Here is a 22,243-nt window from a genome sequence, read left to right on the forward strand (position 1 = left end):
TCCATCCATGTTGTCGTGAATGGCAAGAGATTTCATTTCTTTTGATGGCTGCATAGTATTCCATTGTGTATATATACCACACCTTATTGATCCATTCATCTGTTGATGGACATCTAGGTTCTTTCCATAGTTTGGCTCTTGTGGACATTGCTGCTATAAACATTCGGGTGCACGTGCCCCTTTGGATCACGACGTTAGTATCTTTAGGGTAAATACCCTGTAGTGCAATTGCTGGGTCATAGGGCAATTCTATTTTCAACATTTTGAGGAACGTCCATGCTGTTTTCCAGAGACGTTGCACCAGCTTGCATTCCCACCAATAGTGGAGGAGGGTTCCCCTTTCTCTGCATCCTCGCCAGCATCTGTCATTTCCTGACTTGTTGATTTTAGCCATTCTGACTGGTGTGAGGTGATATCGCATTGTGGTTTTGATTTGTATTTCCCTGATGCCGAGTGATATGGAGCACTTTTTCATGTGTCTGTTGGCCATCTGGATGTCTTCTTTGCAGAAATGTCTGTTCATGTCCTCTGCCCATTTCTTGATTGGATTATTTGTTCTTTGGGTGTTGAGTTTGCTAAGTTCTTTATAGATTCTGGACACTAGTCCTTTATCTGATATGTCATTTGCAAATATCTTCTCCCATTCTGTCAGTTGTCTTTTGATTTTGTTAACTGTTTCCTTTGCTGTGCAAAAGTTTTTGATCTTGATGAAATCCCAATAGTTCATTTTTGCCCTTGCTTCCCTTGCCTTTGGCGTTGTTCCTAGGAAGATGTTGCTGCGGCTGAGGTCGAAGAGGTTGCTGCCTGTGTTCTCAAGGATTTTCATGGATTCCTTTTACACACTGAGTTCCTTCACCCATTTTGAGTCTATTTTTGTGTGTGCTGTAAGGAAATGGTCCAATTTCATTTTTCTGCATGTGGCTTTCCAATTTTCCCAGCACCATTTATTGAAGAGGCAGTTTTTTTTCCATTGGACATTCTTTCCTGCTTTGTCGAAAAGTAGAGTTGAGGGTCTATTTCTGGGCTCTCTATTCTGTTCCATTGATCTATGTGTCTGTTTATGTGCCAGTACCATGCTGTCTTGATGATGACAGCTTTGTAATAGAGCTTGAAGTCCAGAATTGTGATGCCACCAACGTTGGCTTTCTTTTTCAATATCCCTTTGGCTATTCGAGGTCTTTTCTGGTTCCATATAAATTTTAGAATTATTTGTTCCATTTCTTTGAAAAAGATGGATGGTACTTTGATAGGAATTGCATTAAATGTGTAGATTGCTTTAGGTAGCATAGACATTTTCACAATATTTATTCTTCCAATCCAGGAGCATGGAACATTTTTCCATTTCTTTGTGTCTTCCTCAATTTCTTTCATGAGCACTTTATAATTTTTTGAGTATAGATTCTGTGTCTCTTTGGTTAGGTTTATTCCTAGGTATCTTATGGTTTTGGGTGCAATTATAAATGGGATTGACTCCTTAATTTCTCTTTCTTCTGTCTTGCTGTTGGTGTAGAGAAATGCAACTGATTTCCTTGCATTGATTTTATATCTTGACTCTTTACTGAATTCCTGTATAAGTTTTAGCAGTTTTGGAGTGGAGTCTTTTGGGTTTTCCACATATAGTATCATATCATCTGCGAAGAGTGATAATTTGACTTCTTCTTTGCCAATTTGGATGTCTTTAATTTCCTTCTGTTGTCTGATTGCTGAGGCTAGGACCGCTAGTACTATGTTGAATAGCAATGGTGATAATGGACATCCCTGCCGTGTTTCTGACCTTAGCGGAAAAGCTTTCAGTTTTTCTCCATTGAGAATGATATTTACGGTGGGTTTTTCATAGATGGCTTTGATGATATTGAGGTATGTGCCCTCTATCCCTACACTTTGAAGAGTTTTGATCAGGAAGGGATGCTGTACTTTGTCAAATGCTTTTTCAGCATCTATTGAGAGTATCATATGGTTCTTGTTCTTTCTTTTATTGATGTGTTGTATCACATTGACTGATTTGCGGATGTTGAACCAACCTTGCAGCCCTGGAATAAATCCCACTTGGTCGTGGTGAAGAATCCTTTTAATGTACTGTTGAATCCTATTGGCTAGTATTTTGTTGAGTATTTTTGCATCTGTTTTCAGCAAGGATATTGGTGTATATCTCTCTTTTTTGGTGGGATCCTTGTCTGGTTTTGGGATCAAGGTGATGCTGGCCTCATAAAATGAGTTTGGAAGTTTTCCTTCCATTTCTATTTTTTGGAACAGTTTCAGGAGAATAGGAATTAGTTCTTCTTTAAATGTTTGGTAGAATTCCCCCGGGAAGCCGTCTGTCCCTGGGCTTTTGTTTGTTTGGAGATTTTTAATGACTGTTTCAATCTTCTTACTGGTTATGGGTCTGTTCAGGCTTTCTATTTCTTCCTGGTTCAGTTGTGGTAGTTTATATGTTTCTAGGAATGCATCCATTTCTTCCAGATTGTCAAATTTTTTGCCGTAGAGTTTCTCATAGTATGTTCTTATAATAGTTTGTATTTCTTTGGTGTTAGTTGTGATCTCTCCTCTTTCATTCATGATTTTATTTATTTGGGTCCTTTCTCTTTTCTTTTTGATAAGTCAGTCCAGGGGTTTATCAATTTTATTAATTCTTTCAAAGAACCAGCTCCTACTTTCGTTGATTTGTTCTATTGTTTTTATGGTTTCTATTTCATTGATTTCTGCTCTGATCTTTATGATTTCTCTTCTCCTGCTGGGCTTAGGGTTTCTTTCTTGTTCTTTCTCCAGCTCTTTTAGGTGTAGGGTTAGGTCGTGTACCTGAGACCTTTCTTGTTTCTTGAGAAAGGCTTGTACCGCTATATATTTTCCTCTCAGGACTGCCTTTGTTGTGTCCCACAGATTTTGAACCTTTGTATTTTCATTATCATTTGTTTCCATGATTTTTTTCAATTCTTCTTTAATCTCCCGGTTGACCCATTCATTCTTTAGAAGGATGCTGTTTAGTCTCCATGTATTTGGGTTCTTTTCAAACTTCCTTTTGTGGTTGAGTTCTAGCTTTAGAGCATTGTGGTCTGAAAATATGCAGGGAATGATCCCAATCTTTTGATACCGGTTGAGTCCTGATTTAGGACCAAGGATGTGATCTATTCTGGATAGCTGTCTTTTTTTTTTTTTTTTATTTACCATTAACAAGTTTAATTTTATTTACCATTTTAAAAAAAACTTTCTAGTTTTTTAATTCTATATTTCATTTATTTCTGCCCTAATTTTTAGTTTTTTCCTTCCTTTTGCTACTTTTAAGTTTACTTTGTTCTTTTTTATTTTTTTGAACTTTTATATTAAGTTCTTTATTTGAAATCTTTTTTTATATACATTTATAGCTATAAAATTTCCTTTTATAACTGCTTTGCTGCTTCTCATAATTTTTTGGTATATATTTTTTATTTTCCTCAAGATGTATTTTTATTCCCACTTTGTCTTCTTTTTTTGATTTTTTGTTTGTTTAAAAATGTGTATGTCTGTGTATTTGTAAATTTTCCAAATTTCCTTCTGTATTGATTTCTAGTTTCATATTATTTTGGCTGGAAATATACTTGATATGCTTTCTATATTATTGATTTTGGGGGGACTCTTGTTTTGTGGTTTAAAATGTGATCTATCCTAGAAAATTTTCCACATGTGTTTGAGAAGAATATTTATTATGATACTATTGGATGGAATATCCTGTAAATATGTTAGGTTCATTTGACATATTTCTTGTTTGTTTGTTTGTTTTGTTTGTTTGAGAGAGAGCAGGGCAGAGAGAATGAGCAAGGGGCAAGCGCAGAGACAGAGTGAGAAGACCCCCTCCTGAGCAGGGAGCCCAATGTGGGACTCTATCTCAGGACCCTGGGATCACGACCTGAGCCAAAGGCAAAGGCTTAACTGACTGAGCCACCCAGTTGTCCAGGCATAGTGTCTAAATTCACAATTTTCTTATTGATTTTCTGTCTGGATGATCTATCCATAGGTAAGAGTGGGGTATTATTGTCCCCAGATATTATTGTATTGCTATTTATTTCTCCTTTTTGTTTTGTTAGTATTTGTTTTATATATTTATGTGGCTCAATATTAGGTACATGATATTTACAATTACTGTATTGATGAATTGATGACACTTTTCTTATTGTATAATGACCTTCTTTGACTCCTGTGGTAATTTTTAGCTTATATAAACCCTATTTTGTCTGTTATAGTTATTGCCACCCTTGTTTTCTTTTGTTATCATTAGCTTGGAATATCGTTTTCCATACCTTTACTCTCTGCCCATGTGTGCCCTTAAAGCTAAAGTGATTCTTTTATATGCCACATATTGTTGGATCTTGTGTTTTTTGTTTGTTTTTTAATCTATTCTAGCCTTTCTATGTCTTCCAACTGATGATTCCATTCACTTATAGTTAAAGTAATTATGGATAGGTAAGGACTTAACTATTGCCTTTCATTCTTTTTATATTTCATGATTTATTTAAATTTTAGTTAGTATATAGTGTAATATTAGTTTCAGGAGTAGAATTTAGTAATTCACCATTTACATATGCTCATCAATGCTCATCACAAGTGACCTCCTAATAATTATTACTGGCTTATCCCATACCCCTGCCCATCTCCCCTCCAGAAACAGTTTGTTACTTATAGTTAAGTGTACTATGGTTTGCCTTCCCCTCCCTTTTTTAATTTTTTTTCTTTCCCCAGTGTTTATCTGTTTTGTTTCTCTTTTGTAGATGCTCTGCTCTTTATTTCCTGTCTTGTTGTCTTTGTTTGTAATCTGATGACTTTTTGTGGCAGTATGTTTTAACTTCTTTATCAAAATCTTTTGTGAATCTACTAATTTTTTATATTTACCATTAAGCTTATATAAAATACGTTAGTTATAACATTCCATTTTATTTTGAAAACAACTGAACTTCAATAGTTTACAGAAAATTTATACTTCTCCTATAACAACAGGTTATTGATGTTTTTACATTTTAGATCATTTTTATATTGTATTTTCAATAACAAATGATTGCAGTTATAGTTATTTTTAATAGGCTTGTTTTTTTAACTTTTAATCTAGACTACTAAATGATTTATATATCACCATTACAATATTAGAGAATCTGGTTTTGACTATACATTTACCTTTCGCAATAAATAAGGAGCCATCCATGCATCCATGTTGCCATCTTGATGACATCACCATCCCCAAAGCTTCAGTAAGTGTTACTTTATCTTTTTTTTTTTTAAGATTCTGTTTATTTGACAGAGAGAGAGATAGAGAGAGCTCAAGTTCGCAGAGTGGCAGGCAGAGGAAGATCGAGAGGCAGGCTTATTACCCAGCAGTGAGCCCGATGCAGGTCTTAATCCCAGGACCCTGGGATCATGACCTGAGCCAAATGCAGCTGCTTAACTGATTGAGTCACCCAGGGAGCCCTAAATTTTACTTTAGTTAATATATGACTATTTTTTATTTCTACTAATAGACATATCAATTTTATTGCTTTTAATATTAAGGTCTTCTCCTTCGCATTATCAATTTTATAAGTGTTGTTTACATTTGTGGTGGTAAGTATGTAATTCATGTATGTGGTGGTATGTACGTAATTCAAATATGAATTTTAAACTCTAGATCATATGCTCCATTGTGGCAGATATTTGTCTTATTCATCCCACCCACAAAAAATTAGTACTAAATAGGTCTTTGTTGATTGGCTGAATGAATTAAGTGTTCTGACACTAGCATAGCTGACCAAACCAGAGATAAAGGAGAAAATATAATGATTGTCAAATGGGTGAACCTGAGATAAAAAGACACTTTTAGCTTCGTCAGTTTGATATACACTCCGGATAACATTCCAACTTTGCATGGATTTTTGGAAAGCAAACAACTCCTCTCCTAAATAATAAATTTATTAATTGCCTTCCTTATGAGTCCTGACAGCAGTCAGCTTTGTGGGTTTCGGATTCCATTCCAAGAGGTTGAATGTCTGTTTGATTTATGTAATAGGCAACAGTGTCATGAGGAAAGACTTGTAGGATAAAATTTCTTAAAGATGGGAACACAGATAGCTGCCTATGGACTGTGAGGTGGGTGTTAATGAAAATGCATTGAGCAGTAAGGGAAGGGCAGCTCACAACCATAGGAAAGGTGCCCTGTGTTTTTGTTTTGTTTTGTTTTGTTTTACAAACAGATACCATTTCCCCTCCCCATGGAAATTTTCAAATTTACTTTGCTCTAACAACCACAAATACTTAGGACATTAGGAACACAAGATGGGCATTAAAGGATAAAAATAAACAAAAATTTAAGTAAATGTTAAGTGTTTATCATTATTTCAGCCATGTTTTTCTATGCTTAACTGCTCAAAGAAATTACACATGTTTCTAAATATTATACCGGGCTGTTAAACTAATGCAAAGGGTTTTATGGAATTTTCTATAACACCATCTCGATTTTCTACATTGGCTGTCGCTCCTGAAAATTCTCAGTTTATAAATGTGCATATATTTACTATAATAATATTCACTGGTTATTCATCTGGTTATTTACGCTGCCACATCTTGGAGGAAGAAGGCCTCTGACTGCCTGTTTCTCCAGGGAGCTCTTTCTGTGAGTTCCGGGTATTGCGCCTGGTGGCAAACCCAAGTCTGCCCTAGGGACAGGTGTCCAAGGAGATGCTGGCCCCTTGGGACCAGAGGCACAGGACAGGCCTGCCTTCTGCCCAGACTCCTTCCTCAGAGAGGATCACGAGCGCCCTCATGGCTCCTTAGCCGCTCGTGTCTCCTCAGCCGCCAGGCTTCATTTTATCCCCACAGGGAGCGGGTGACACTTGTCTTGCCACCTGCCTGCTGTTCCTGCCATGGCAGGCTCTCCTGCTTCACCACCGTTTCCCAACAGCAAAGCCAACAGCTCCTTCACTTCTCCCAGGGCGGCGTGCGGCGTCTTATGCAGACATGCTCCTGAGGAGCGCGGTAACAGACGTGTCCCTTTCATTAAGGCTGTTTCGACAGGTGCTCTCTCAGGCAGAGGGGGATGCACGGGCAAAGAGGATTTTGCTCAATGCGGGTTTATTACACCGTGCTGTGGAGACTAGCTAAGGCAAGCAGCAGCAGCATCCCACAGACCCGACTCTGATTTCCCAAAGAATGCTGTGCTTTCCCAGAGGGGATGCTCGGGCAAAGAGGCTTTCGCTCTATGCAGGTTTCTCCCACTCTGCTGCGAATACTAGGCTAAGGCAAGGAGCAAGAGCAGCCCACAGAACCGACTCTGATTTCCCAGCGACTGATATGCTTTTGTAGTGGTTTTCAGCTTGGCGTGAAACGCACTTCGCTGCCGCTTCCTCAACAAGGCTTTGGGCGTTCGCTCGGTCCCGTCAGGGAAGAAGAGCTGTGGGAGAGCTGGTGCCTCTTGGGCTTTGTTTTCCCGGGCTCCATGTTAGCACTTCGGTTCACACTGCCTAGCTGAACTAAGACAGAGTCACAACCCTGCAGAATCGTGCGCGCCCTAGGATGGCACTCTAAGCCCACTACCATCTCCTGGCATAGGCAAAGCTTGGCTTTTTGCTCTGGCGTGCACGCAGACTCGGGGACCAAGCCAGTGCCTTCCCCACAGGAGAGGAGAGGCGTCACGATCCCTGCCCACCGCCCGCGCACTGGGATGGGGAGCTGTGGGGGACGGTCCCCAATCCTTGCCTGGACACCCCGTGCCTTCGCGAACGCTTCCACATCCTGGAGGAAGACGGAATATGACTGCCAGTTCTTTCAGGGAGCTGTTTCTGCGAGTTCAGGGTAGGCGCCTGGTGGCAAGCCCATGTCTCCACCAGAGACAGGTGGCCAAAGCTGCTGTCTCCTTGGGCCCAGAGGCTCAGGACAGGCATGCTTTCTGCCCAGACTCCTTCCTCAGAGTGGAGCCCTTTCCCCTGCCCTAATCTTCCTCTCGTGTCTCCTTAGCAGCCAGGATTCCGTCGCTCTGCAGTGACAGACGTGTCCCTTTCCTTAAGGCTCTTTCCACAGGTGTAACCATGCTTCTCTCTCAGGCAGAGGGGATGGCCAAGCAAAGAGGATTTCGCTCCATGCGGGTTTATTACACTGTGCTGTGGAGACTAGCTCAGGCAAGCAGCAGAAGCATCCCACAGACCCGACTCTGTTTTCCCAAAGAATGATGTGCTTTCCCAGAGGGGATGCCCGGGCAAAGAAGCTTTCACTCTATGAGGGTTTCTCCCGCCATGCTGCGAATACTAGGATAAGGCAAGCAGCAACAGCAGCTCACATAACCAACTCTGCTTTCCCAGTGACTGCTAAGCTTTCGCAGAGATTTTCAGCTTGGTGCGAACCGCACTTCGCTGCTGCTTCCTCAGCAAGGCTTTGGGCGTCCGCTCTGTCGCCTCAGGGAAGAGAAGCCGTGGGAGAGCTGGTGCCTCTTGGGCCTTGCTTTCCCGGGTTCCATGTTCACGCCCTGGATTAACCCAACCAGGCCGAAGTAAGCAGACACAGCCACAAACCTGCAGCCGCGTGCGTGGCCTAGGATGGCAATCTATGCACACTACCATCTCCCAGTGTAGGCAACGCTTGGCCTTTTGCACTGGCCCTCAGGCGGACTCGTGGACAAGGCCAGTGCCTTCCACACAGGAGAGGAGAGGCGACAGGATCCCTGAACACCGCCCGTGCACTAGATTGGGGAGCTTTGGGGGATTGTCGCCACTCCTTCCCCGGCACACACCCTGCCACCGACAACGATGTCACATCTTGGAGGACGATGGCATCTGACTGCCCTTTTCTCCAAGGAGCTGTTTCTGCGAATTCAGGGTATGATGCCTGGTAGCAAGCCCAAGTCTGCCCTACGGACTGTTGTCCAAGGAGATGCTGTGCCCTTGGGACCAGAGGCACAGGACAGGCCTGCCTTCTGTCCAGACTCCTTCCTCAGAGGGGAGCACGCGCCCCAACCCTAGTCGTCCCCTCATATCTCCTTAGCAGCCAGGCTTCCATCTCTCCACACAGGGAGCGGGTGACACTTGTCTTGCCACCAGCCTGCTGTACTTGCCACGGCAGGCTATCCTGCTTCTCGAGCGTTTTCCGACCCCAAGGCCAACGGCTCCTCTTCTCCGGGGGCAGCGTGCTGCGCCTACCCCAGACGTGCTCCATGGTAGGGCGGGGAAAGACATGTCCCTTTCCTTAAGGCCCTTTCAGATGTGCAAACACGTTTCTCTCTCAGGCAGAGGGGATGCTAGGGCAAAGAGAATTTCGCTCCATGCGGGTATCTTCCACCGTGCTGCAGGGACTAGCTCAGGCAAGCAGCAGCAGCATCCCCAAACCCAACTCTGATTTCCCAACGAATGCTGTGCTTTCCCAGAGGAGATGACCGGGCAAAGAGCCTTAAGACTGGGTTCAGGCAACCAGCAGCAGCAGCCCACAGTACCGACTCTGATTTCTCAGCGAATGTTGTGCTTTCAGAGAGGCTTTGGCCTTGGAGCGAACTGCACTTCACCACTGCTTCCTCAGCAAGGCTTCGTTCGCGTCAGGGAAGAAGAGATGCCTGAGAGCTGGTGCCTCTTGGGCCTTGCTTTCCCGGGCTCCAAGTTCGCGCCAGGGGTTCACCTTGCTAGGCCGAACTAAGCAGACAGTCACAACCCTGCAGCAGCATGCGTGGCCTAGCATGGCACTCTATGCCTATTACCATCTCCTGGGGTAGGTAAGGCTTTGTCTATTGTTCCGGCGCTCAAGCAGACATGGGGTCTAGGCCAGTGCCTTCACCACAGGAGAGAGGAGGCGACAGGATCCTTGCACACGGCTCGTAAACTTGGATGGGGAACTGTGGGGGACAGTCTCCACTCCTTCCCCGGCACACACCCTGCCACCCACATCGCTGCCACATCTAGGTGGAAGATGGCATCTGACTGCTCGTTTCTCCATGGGGTTGTTTCTGCGAGTTGCGGGTATGGCACCTGGGGGCAAGCCCAAGTCTGCCCTTGGGACAGGTGGCCAAGGAGATGCTCTCCCCTTGGAAACAGAGGCATAGGACAGGCCTGCGTTCTGCCCAGAATCCTTCCTCAGAGGGGAGCACGCGCCCCTGCCCTAGTCATCCCCTCATGTCTCCTTAGCAGCCAGGCTTCCATCTCTCCGCACAAGGAGCGGGGGACACTTGTCTTGCCACAGGCTTGCTGTTCGGGCCACGGCAGGCTATCTTGCTTCCCGAGCGTTTCCTGAACCCAAGGCTAACGGCTCCTTCTCTTCTCCAGGGGCGGCGTGCTGCGCCTTCCCAACACTTGCTCCTGGGGAGCGCGGTGACAGACGTGTGCAACCACGCCTCTCTCTCAGGCAGAAGGGATGCCAGGGCAAAGGGTATTTCGCTCCATGCGGGTATCATCCACCGTGCTGCGGAGACTAGCTCAGGCAAGCAGCAGCAGCATCTGCAAACCCAACTCAGATTTCCCAACGAATGCTGTGCTTTCCAAGGGCAGATGACAAGGCAAAGAGGCTTTCGCTGTATGCGGGTTTCTCCCACCGCGAGACAGGGCTCAGGCAAGCAGCAGCAGCCCGCAGAACATTTCTCAGCGAATTCTGTGCTTTCGCAGAGGTTTTGGCTTGGAGCGAACAGCACTTCGCTGCTGCTTCCTGAGCAAGGCTTCAGTCGCGTCAGGGAAGAAGAGCTGCGGGAGAGCTGCTGCCTCTTGGGCCTTTTTTCCTGGGCTCCATGTTCGCGTCCTGGGTTCACCCTGCCAGGCCGAACTAAGCAGACACAGCCACAACCCTGCAGTAGCATGAGGAGCCTAGGATGGCACCCTATACACACTACCATCTCCCGGTGTAGGCATCGCTTGGCCTTTTACTCAGGCGCTCAGGCGGACTCGTGGACTAGCCCAGTGCTTTCCCCACAGGAAAGGAGAGGAGACAAGATCCCTGCACACCGCCCGTGCACTGAATAGGGAGCTTTGGGGGACTGTCCCCACCCCTTCCCCTTAAACCCCGTGCCTCCTCCAAGCTTCCACATCCTGGAGGAAGATGGCGTCTGACTCCCCGTTATTTCAGGGAGCTATTTCTGCGAGTTCAGCGTAGGCGCCTTGTGGCTAGCGCATGTCTGCCCCAGGGACAGGTGGCCAAAGAGCTGCTGTCTCCTTGTGCCCAGAGGCTCAGGACAGGCATGCTTTCTGCCCAAACTCCTTCCTAAGAGTGGAGCACGTGCCCTGCCCTACTCATCCCCTCCTCTCTCCGTAGCAGCCAGGCTTCCGTCTCTCTGCACAGGGATCGTGTGACACTTGTATTGCCACCGGCCGCTGTGCCTTCCAGGGCCGGCTCTCCTGCTTCGCAACCGTTTCCAGACCAGAAGGCCAACGGCTCCTGCTCTTCTCCCTGGGCAGCGTGCTGCACCTTCCACAGACATGCTCCTGGGGAGCGCAGTGAAAGACGTGTCCCTTTCCTTAAGGCTCTTTCCACAGGCGCAACCGCGCTTCTCTCTCAGGCAGAGGGGTGCTAGGGCAAAGAGGATTTCGCTCCATGCGAGTATCTTCAACCATTCTGCGGAGACTAGCTCAGGCATTCAGCTGCAGCATCCCACACATCCGATTCTGATTTCCCAACGAATGCGGTGCTTTAGCAGAGGAGATGCCCGGGCAAAGAGGCTTTCGCTGTATGCGGGTTTCATCCACTGCGAGACTGGGCACAGGCAGGCAGCAGAAGAGCCCGCAGAACCGACTCTGATTTCTCAGCAAATGCTGTGCTTTCGCAGACGCTTTGGCTTGAAGCGAACAGCACTTCGCCGCTGCTTCTTCAGCAAGGCTTCAGTCGCGTCAGGGAAGAAGTTCTGCGGGAGAGCTGTTACCTCTTGGGGCCTTGCTATCCCGGGCTCCAAGTTCATATCCTGGGTTCATCCTGCCAAGCTGAAATAAGCAGACACAGTCTCGACCCTGCAGCAGCGTGCGTGGTCTAGGATGGCACTCTGCTCACAATGCCATCTCTCAGCGTAGGCACGGCCGGCCCTTTTGCTCTGGCATTCAGGTGGACAGGGGACTAGGCCAGTGCCTTCCCTGTCCTTGAGGAGACGCGAGAGGATCACTGCACACCGCCCGTGCCCTGGGATGGGTAGTAATGGGTAAGTGTCCCTGTTTCCCCGGGACACCGCCTGCCTCCGCCAATGCTGCCACATCCTGGAGGAAGACGGCATCTGATTGCCCGTTCCTCCAGGAGGTGTTTCTGTGAGTTCAGGCCCGGGAGCTTGGTGGCAAGCCCACGTCTGCCCTCTGGACAGGTGGCCAAGGAGATGCTTTCCACTTGGGACCAGAGGCACAGGAAAGACCTTCTTTCTGCCCAGACTCCTTCCTCAGATTGGAGCATGTTCCCCGGCCCAATCATCCCCTCATGTCTCCTTAGCAGCCAGGCTTCGTCTCTCTGCACAGGGAGTGGGTGACACTTGTCTTGCCACCGGCCCGCTGTTCCTGCCAGGGTCGGCTGTCCAGCTTCGCGACCATTTCCCGACCACAAGGCCAATGGCTCCTTCTCTTCTCCTGGGGCAGCTTGCTGCACTTTCCCCCAGAGAGGCTCCTGAGGAGTCCAGTGACAGACATGTCCCTTTCCTTAAGGCTCTTTCCACAGGCGCAACCACGGTTCTCTCTCAGGCAGTGGGGATGCCCAGGCAAAGAGGATTTCGCTCCATGCAGGTTTATTACACCGTGCTGTGGAGTCTTGCTCAGGCAAGCAGCAGCATCATCCCACAGACCCGACTCTGATTTCCCAAAGAATGCTGTGCTTTCCCAGAGGAGATGCCCAGGCAAAGAGCCGTTCGCTGTATGAGGGTTTCTCCCGCCGTGCTGCAAATACTAGGCTAAGGCAAGCAGCAACAGCAGCCCACAGAACCGACTCTGATTTCCCAGCGACTGCTATGCTTCCGCAGAGGTTTTCAGCTTGGCACGAACGGCACTTCGCTGCTGCTTCCTCAGCAAGGATTTGGGTGTTCGCTCTGTCGCATCAGGGAAGAAGAGCTGCAGGAGAGCTGGTCCCTCTTGGGCCTTGCTTTCCCAGGCTCCATGTTGGCGCTCTGGGTTCACCCTGCCAGGCCGAACTAAGCAGACACAGTCACAACCCTGCAGCAACGTGCATGGCGTAGGATGGCACTCAATGCACACTACATTCTCCCGGTGTAGGCAACGCTTGGCCTTTTGCACTGGCCCTCAGGCGGACTCGCTGACAAGGCCAGTGCCTTCCCCACAGGAGAGGAGAGGCGACAGTATCCCTGAACACCGCCCGTTCACTGGAATGGGGAGCTTTGGGGGATTGTCCCCACTCCTTCCCTGCCACCGAAAACGCTGTCACATCTTGGAGAAAGATGGCATCTGACTGCCCGTTTCTCGAGGGAGCTATTTCTGCAAGTTCCGGATATGGCGCCTGGTATCTAGCCCAAGTCGGCCCTACGGACAGGTGGTCAAGGAGATGCTGTCCCCTTGGGACCAGAGGCACAGGAAAGGCCTGTCTTCTGCCCAGACTCCTTCCTCAGAGTGGAGCATGCATCCCTGCCCTAGTCATCCCCTCATGTCTCCTTAGGAACCAGGCTTTGTCTCTCCGCACAGGGAGCAGGTGACACTTGTCTTGCCAATGGCCTGCTGTTCCTGCCACGGCAGGCTATTCTGCTTCCCGACCTTTCCCGACCACAAGGCCAATGGCTCCTTCTCTTCTCCTGGGGTGGCGTGCTGCGCCTTCCCCAGACATGCTCCTGGGGAGCGCAGTGACAGACGTGTGCACCTATGCTTCTCTCTCAGATATCAAATACACAACATAACCCTACACCTAAAGGGGTCAGAGAAAGAACAACAAAGAAAGCCTAAACCCAGCAGGAGAAGAGGAATAATAAAGATCAGAGCATAAATCAATGAAATAGAAACAAATAAACAAACAAAAACCCAACAGCAACAACAAAAAACAATAGAACAAATCAACGAAACTAGGAGCTGGTTCTTTGAAAGAATTAATAAGATTGATAAACCCCTTTCCAGACTTATCAAAAAGAAAAGAGAAAGACCCAAATAAATAAATTCATGAATGAAAGAGGAGAGATCACAACCAACAAACACCAAAGAAATACAAACAATTATAGGAACATACTATGAGCAACTCTACGCCAACAAATTCAACAATCTGGAAGAAATGGATACATTCCTAGAGACAGATAAACTACCACAACTGAACCAGGAAGAAATAGGAAACCTGAACAGACCCATAACCAGTACAGAGATTGAAACAGTCATCAAAAATCTCCAAACAAACAAAAGCCCCGGGCCAGATGCTTCCCAGGGGAATTCTACCAAACATTTACAGAAGAATTAATTCCTATTCTCACGATACTGTTCCAAAAAAATAGAAATGGAAGGAAAACTTCCAAACTCTTTTTTTCTGAGGCCAGCATCATCTTGATCCCAAAACCAGACAAGGATCCCATCAAAAAAGAGAACTACAAACCAATGTCCTTGATGAACACAGATGCGAAAATTCTCACCAAAATACTAGCCAATAGGATTCAACAGTACATTAAAAGGATTATTCACCACGACCAAGTGGGATTTATTCCAGGGCTACAAGGTTGGTTCAACATCTGCAAATCAATCAATGTGATACAACACATTAATAAAAGAAAGAACAGGAACCATATGATACTCTCCATAGATGCTGAAAAAGCATTTGGCAAAGTGCAGTGTCCCTTCCTGAATAAAACTCTTCAAAGTGTAGGCATAGAGGGCACATATTATCAATATTATCAAAGCCATCTATGAAAAACCCATTGCAAATATCATTCTCAATGGAGAAAAACTGAATACCGCTGAGGTCAGGAACACTGCAGGGATGTCCGTTATCACCACTGCTATTCAACATCGTACAAGAAGTCCTAGCCTCAGCAATCAGACAACCAAAAGAAATTAAGGGCATCCAAACTTTTCCAAGTTGGCAAAAGAGAAGTCAAACTATCCCTGTTTGCAGACGATATGACACTGTATGTGGAAAGCTTAAAGGACTCCACTCCAAATCTGCTATAACTTGTATAGGAATTCTGTAAAGTGTCAGGATATAAATCAATGAACAGAAATTGGTTGCATTTTTTTTATACCAACAAGACTGAAGAAATAGAAATTAAGGAGTGAATCCCATTTACAATTGCACCCAAAACCCTAAGATACCTAGGAATAAACCTAACCAAAGAGACAAAGAATCTATACTCAGAAAACTCTAAAGTACTCATGAAAGAAATTAAAGAAGACACAAAGAAATGGAAAAATGTTCCATGCTCCTGTATTGGAAGAACAAATATTGTGAAAATGTCTATGCTACCTAAAGCAATCTACACATTTAATGCAATCCCTATCAAAAATCCCATCCGTTTTTTTCAAAGAAATGGGACAAATCATCCTAAAATATATATGGAACCAGAAAATATCTCGAATAGCCCGAGGAATATTGAAAAAGAAAGCCAAAGTTGTTGGCATCACAATTCCAGACTTCAAGCTCTATTACAAAGTTGTCATCATCAAGATAGTAGGGAACTGTCCCCAAAACAGACATAGATCAATGGAACAGAATAGAGAGCCCAGAAATACACCCTCAACTCTATGGTCAACTAGTCTTCAACAAAGCAGGAAGGAATGTCCTATGGAAAAGAGACAGCCTCTTCAACAAATGGTGTTGGGAAAATTGAACAGCCACATGCAGAAACATGAAGTTGGACCATTTCCTTACACCATACATGAAAATAGACTGGAAATGGATGAAGAAGCATAATGTGAGAAAGGAATCCATCAAAATCCTTGAGGAGAGAACAGGTAGCAACCTCTTTGACCTCAGCAGCAGCAACTTCTGCCTAGGAACATCACCAAAGGCAAGGGAAGCAAGGGCAAGAATGAACTATTGGGATTTCATCAGATCAAAAAGCTTTTGCACAGCAAAGGAAACAGTTAACAAAGCCAAAAGATGACTGTCAGAAGTTATCTGGGAGAAGATATTTGCAAATGACATACCAGATAAAGGGCCAGTATCTATCCAAAATCTATAAAGAGCTTATCAAACTCAACACCCTAAGAACAAATAATCCAATGAAGAAATGGGCAGAGGACATGAACAGACATTTCTGCAAAGAATTCATCCAAATGGCCAACAGACACATGAAAAAATGCTCCACATCACTCGGCATCAGGGAAATACAAATCAAAACCAGAATGAGATACCACCTCACACCTTTCAGAATGGCTAAAATGAACAAGTCAGTCAATGACAGATGCTGGCGAGGATGTGGAGAAAGGGCAACCCTCCTACACTGTACGTGGGAATGCAAGCTGGTGAAACCACTCTGGAAAACAGCGTGGAGGTGCCTCAAAAAGCTGAAAATAGAACTAGCCTATGACCCAGTGATTGTAGTACTGGGTATATACCCTAAAGATACAAACGTGGCATTCTGAAGGGGCACATGCACCCAAATGTTTATAGCAGCAATGTCCACAATAGTTAAACTATGGAAAGAACCTAAATGTCCTTCAACAGATGAATCAATAAATAAGATGTGGTATATATGTTCAATGGGATACTATGCAGCCATCAAAAGAAATGAAATCCTGCTATTTGTGATGACGTGGATGGAACTAGAGGGTATTATGCTTGGCGAAATAAATCAATCTCAGAAAGACAACTATCATATGATCTCCCTGATATGATGAAGTGGAGATGCAACATAGGCGGTTTCGGGCGTACGAAAAGAAAAATAAAAGAAGATGGGATTGGGAGGGAGACAAAGCATAAAAGACTGAATCTCACAAAACAGACTGAGGGTTGCTGGGGGGAAGTGTGTTGGGAGAGGATGGTGGGGGTATGGACATTGGGGAGGGCAGGTGCTATGGTGAGTGCTGTGAAATGTGTAAACCTGGTGATTCACAGACCTGTACCCCTAGGGATAAAAACATTATATATTTATAAAAAATTTTTAAAAATAATTTAAAAAATCCATTAAAGAAAAAACACATATTGCAAGCCCAGAGGTAATCTCATATTCAATCAAAAAAGTTTGAAAGTTTTCCCCTTAAAGATCAGAAAAAAGACAAATGTGTCCACTTTCACTACTCTCATTTGACATAGTACTGGATGTCCTAGCCAGAGAAACAAGGAACACAAAGAAATAAAAGACTTAAAAAAAAGAAAAGGAAGAAGTAAAATTTTCTTTTTTTTGGATAACATGAACTTACATGTAAAAGAATCCTAAAAAATTCACAAAAAATTTTGAAAAAACAAATTTAGTAAAGCTGCCAAATACAAGATCAATATATAAAAGAGAAGAATTTTGTTTTGTTTCATTTTTTTAATAGTTTTTCATGTCATCCTTGCTCAGTGATCACGCTAATCTTCTCTGCATCATTCCAATTTGAGTATATGTGCTGCCATAAAGTAAGCACAAGACAGGAGCATTTTAACACTCTAATGATGAACTATCTGAAAAAATAAAGAAAACAATCTAATTCACACTAGCATCAAAACTAATAAAATACTTATGATAAGATTTAACTAAGACGATGAAAGATCTGTACCCCATAATCTATGACATTGATATGAAATTCAAGGAGACACAAATGGAAAGATAGCTCATATTTATGAATGGTAAGAATTAACATTGTTAAAATGTCCATACTACCGAAAACCATCTGTAAATTCAATTCCAATCAAAAATCCAATGTTAGGGGCACCTGGGTGGCTCAGTGGGTTAAGCTGCTGCCTTCAGCTCAGGACATGACCCCAGGGTCCTGGGATCGAGCCCCGCATCAGCCTCTCTGCTCAGCAGGAAGCTGCTACCTCTTATCTCTCTGCCTGCCTCTCTGCCTGCTTGCCATCTCTCTCTCTCAAATAAATAAATAAATAATCTTTTTAAAAATCCAATATTGTGTTTTTACATAAATAAGTAAAAAATCCTAAAATTTATATGAGACAAACAAATAATCAAAGCAGTTCTGAGAAAGAATGAAGAAGAGAAATTACACTTCTTGATTTGAAACTATACTACAAAGCCCCCGTGCTCAAAACAATAAAGTATACTGGCATAAAAACAGACCAATAAACAAGTAGAACAGAATTGAGAGTCCAGAAATAAATCTTTTCATACAGTCACCTAATATTTGACAGGGGCCAACATATGTAATGGGTAAAGATAGTCTGTTTCAGTAAATGATATTTAAAACTGAATAGTCACATAAATCAGCATGAAACTGGAACCTTATATCACTCATAAATCTTAACTTGAAATAGATTAAAGACTTAAATGTGATGCATGAAACTAAATTTCCTAAAGGAAAACATAGGAAAAATTTTCCTTGACATTGGTCTTGCCAATAGTTTTTTGGATACCAGACCAAAAACACAAGCAAAAAAAGCAAAAATAAATAAATGTTATTACATCAAACTAAAGTTTCTGCATTGCCAAAAAAAAGGGAATGAAAACACAATCCACAGAATGGAAGAAAATTCTTAAAAATCTTATATCTGAAAAGAGGTTAATAACCAACAGATACAAAAAGAAAAAAATATATAATTAAAAAAATAGCAAAAGGATCTCAATAGACTTTTTATTCAAAAAAGTTATATAAATGACCAACAGGAGCATTAAAAAGTGCTCAACATAAAAAACTCAGGGCAAAGTCATTATGTTGTTGTTTTTGTTTACCTCTGAAAAACACAGCAAGATATTACTACCTATTAGAATATATACTACCAAAAAATTAAAACTAACAAATTTTGGTAAATATTGGGGAAAATGGGTACCTTATGCACTGTGATAGGGATATAAATTTGTATGGAAAACAGTATGGAGACTATTCATATTATTAAAAGTAAAATTACCATATGATTCAGTAATCCCACTTCTAGGTATATATCTAAAGGAAACGAAGTCACTATTCGAAGACATATCTGCACTCTTATGTTCATTATAAAATTATTAACTCTAAGCAAGAGATGGAAATAACTTCACTATCCATTAATGGATGAATGAATAAAATAAGTATGGTAAATATATACTATGGAATACTACATAACCATGAAAAATTAAGAAATACTGCCATTTACAATACCATGGATGGATCGTGAAGGTATTATACTAAGTGAAATATTTCAAAGATTTTATATATTTTTTAATTTATGTATTACGATAACCCTTACATACAGAATCTGAAGAAAAAGCAAACTAATGGAAACATAGAGTTGAGTTGACAAGGGGTGAACCTGGGGTGGAATAAGGTGTTCAAAGTGTACAAACTTGCAACTATAATAGGAAAAAGTTCTGGGGATCTAATGTACAGCATGATGATCATAGTTAATAATATATACATACTTTTTTTATTGTGCTTCCCTTTATTAAATTTTGCATATATCACATTCTTACAAGTTGAAAGTTTATAGCAATCTTGTATAAAATAGGTGTGCTGCCACCATTTTTCTAACAACATTTGTTCATTTTGTGTCTCTCTGTCACATGTTGGTAATTCTTGCAATATTTCAAGTTTTTTCATTATTATTGTATTTGTTATGGTGATCTGTGATCAGTAATTATGACCCACTGAAAACTCAGAACTAGTTTACTTAAAGTATATGAATTGTTTTTCTTTAAAGACATAATGATTTGAACAGTACAGTATAGCGTTTATTTTTTATATGCACTGGGAAACATGATTTTTTATTTGCACTGGGAAACCAAAAAAAAAAAAAAATGATTTGACTTAGTTTATTGATATAATCACTTTATTGAGGCAGTCTGGAACAAAACCCACAAGACCTCTGAAGTTTATCTCTACTGTACTATATACATTAAAGTTGCTAAGAGAGTAGATCTTAAAATTCCTTACAATACATGCATAAAAAACAGAGGCAACTATATGAGATAGTAGATGTATTAACATTTTTATGTAGAATATATTGCAATATAGATGTATACCAATTTATCAAATGGTACAAAATTTACACAATGTTAAAAGTTTGCAGTGTTATAAGAAATCATTTCTTAAATTTACAAATTATAATATGTCAATTATTTTTCAATAAAGCTGGAAATAACTTTTTGTAGAATTAATCTATTTTTCAAAAAAGGAAGTAAGGAAATAGAAACTGCAACTAACTCTGAAATAATAGAATACAAAATCCATTTTAGTTATATACAATGTGACAAACACTATTAGTTAGTTTACAATGAAGGAATACTTATGAAGCATGAAGGATGGTCTATAAATAAGGCTGAAAGAGCTCAGTTTTAAGGTTTAAATTTAAAATCTTCTTTTGAAATACTAAACTGACCACCCAGTTTTCCAAACATTAATGTCTTAACTGATTGAATTTATTTCATACAACTCTATAATCTAGTTTCATAAGAAAGCAGCATGCAAATTTTGAATAAGACAGACTTGCTTAAGTTTCTTTATGTTCAACAGTAAAGGATACTTCCCTAAAAATAAATAGAAGAAGGGGGAGGAGTCAAGATGGCGGAGAAGTAGCAGGCTGAGACTCATTCAGCTAGCCGGAGATCAGCTAGATAGCTTATCTAAAGATTGCAAACACCTGAAAATCCATCGGCAGATCGAAGAGAAGAAGAACAGCAATTCTGGAAACAGAAAAACAACCACTTTCTGAAAGGTAGGACTGGCGGAGAAGTGAATCCAAAGCGACGGGAAGATAGACCCCGGGGGGAGGGGCCGGCTCCCGGCAAGCGGCGGAGCAACTGCTGAGGGACATCACTCCCGAGGCTACCCGGGGCAAAGCCCACGCGGGGTCAGCGTGGCCTCAGGTCCCGCAGGGTCACAGAAGGATCGGGGTTTGTCTGAGTGTTGCAGAGCTTGTGGGTATTGGAACGGGAAAGCCGGCTACAGAGACAGAGCCGACAGTAAGCTCGCAGCTCGGGGTGACCTTGAACCGGTCGCAGGCTCAGTGAGCTCGGAGCGCGGCCGGAGGTCAGGCAGACGGGAGTAACTGGCGCTGTTCTCTGAGCTCGCACTGAGGAGTGTGGCCCTGGGCTCTTGGCTCCTCTGGGCCAGAGACCAGGAGGCTGCCATTTGTATTCTCGTCCTCCGGAACTCTACGGAAAGCGCTCAGGGAACAAAAGCTCCTGAAAGCAAACCCCAGCGGATTACTCACCCCGGCCCCGGGTAAGGGCGGTGCAATTCCTCCTGGGGCAAAGACACTTGAGAATCACTACAACAGGCCCCTCCCCCAGAAGATCAACAAGAAATCCAGCCGAGACCAAGTTCACCTACCAACGAGTGCGGTTTCAATACCAAGGAGAGCAGCAGAATTCTAGAGGAGGAGAAAGCAAAGCACGGAACTCATGGCTTTTTCCCTGTGATTTTTTTTAGTTTTGCGGTTAATTTAATTTTTTTCTTTTTCATTTTTTGTTTTTTTTTCTCACCTTCGGATAAAATTTTTTTTTTAACTGTTACCTTTTTCTCTTTTAATGATTTTTTACTAGTTTATCTAATATATATTTTTTTTCTTTTTTATATTTTTCTTAGGTGGTTTCTTTTTTTAAAAATTCTTTTCTTTTTTTTTCTTTTTTCTTTTTTTTTTTCTTTCTTTCTTTTTGAAACTCTTTTTATCCCCTTTCTCCCCCCTCACGATTTGGGATCTCTTCTAATTTGGTTAAAGCATATTTTCCTGGGGTTGTTGCCACCCTTTTAGTATTTTACTTGCCCCTTCATATACTCTTCTCTGGACAAAATGACAAGACGGAAAAATTCAACACAAAAAAAAGAACAAGAGGCAGTACCGAAGGCTAGGGACCTAACCAATACAGACATTGCTAATATGTCAGATCTAGAGTTCAGAATGACAATTCTCAAGGTTCTAGCTGGGCTCGAAAAAGGCATGGAAGATATTAGAGAAACCCTCTCGAGAGATACAAAAGCCCTTTCTGGAGAAATAAAAGAACTAAAATCTAACCAAGTTGAAATCAAAAAAGCTATTAATGAAGTGCAATCAAAAATGGAGGCTCTCACCGCTAGGATAAATGAGGCAGAAGAAAGAATTAGTGATATAGAAGACCAAATGACAGAGAATAAAGAAGCTGAGCAAAAGAGGGACAAACAGCTACTGCACCACGAGGGGAGAATTCGAGAGATAAGTGACACCATAAGACGAAACAACATTAGAATAATTGGGATTCCAGAAGAAGAAGAAAGAGAGAGGGGAGCAGAAGGTATACTGGAGAGAATTATTAGGGAGAATTTCCCCAATATGGCAAAGGGAACGAGCATCAAAA

At 42.9% G+C, this 22,243-nt stretch overlaps 1 pseudogene; it reads right to left on the minus strand.

The window, feature by feature from the left end:
- Nucleotides 1–17,289: 17,289 nt before the first annotated feature.
- LOC131817188 (U6 spliceosomal RNA) lies at nt 17,290–17,408 on the minus strand (annotated as a pseudogene).
- Nucleotides 17,409–22,243: the final 4,835 nt, after the last annotated feature.

Source organism: Mustela lutreola, chromosome 15 (assembly GCF_030435805.1).
Source record: "Mustela lutreola isolate mMusLut2 chromosome 15, mMusLut2.pri, whole genome shotgun sequence".
Taxonomy (NCBI): domain Eukaryota; kingdom Metazoa; phylum Chordata; class Mammalia; order Carnivora; family Mustelidae; genus Mustela; species Mustela lutreola.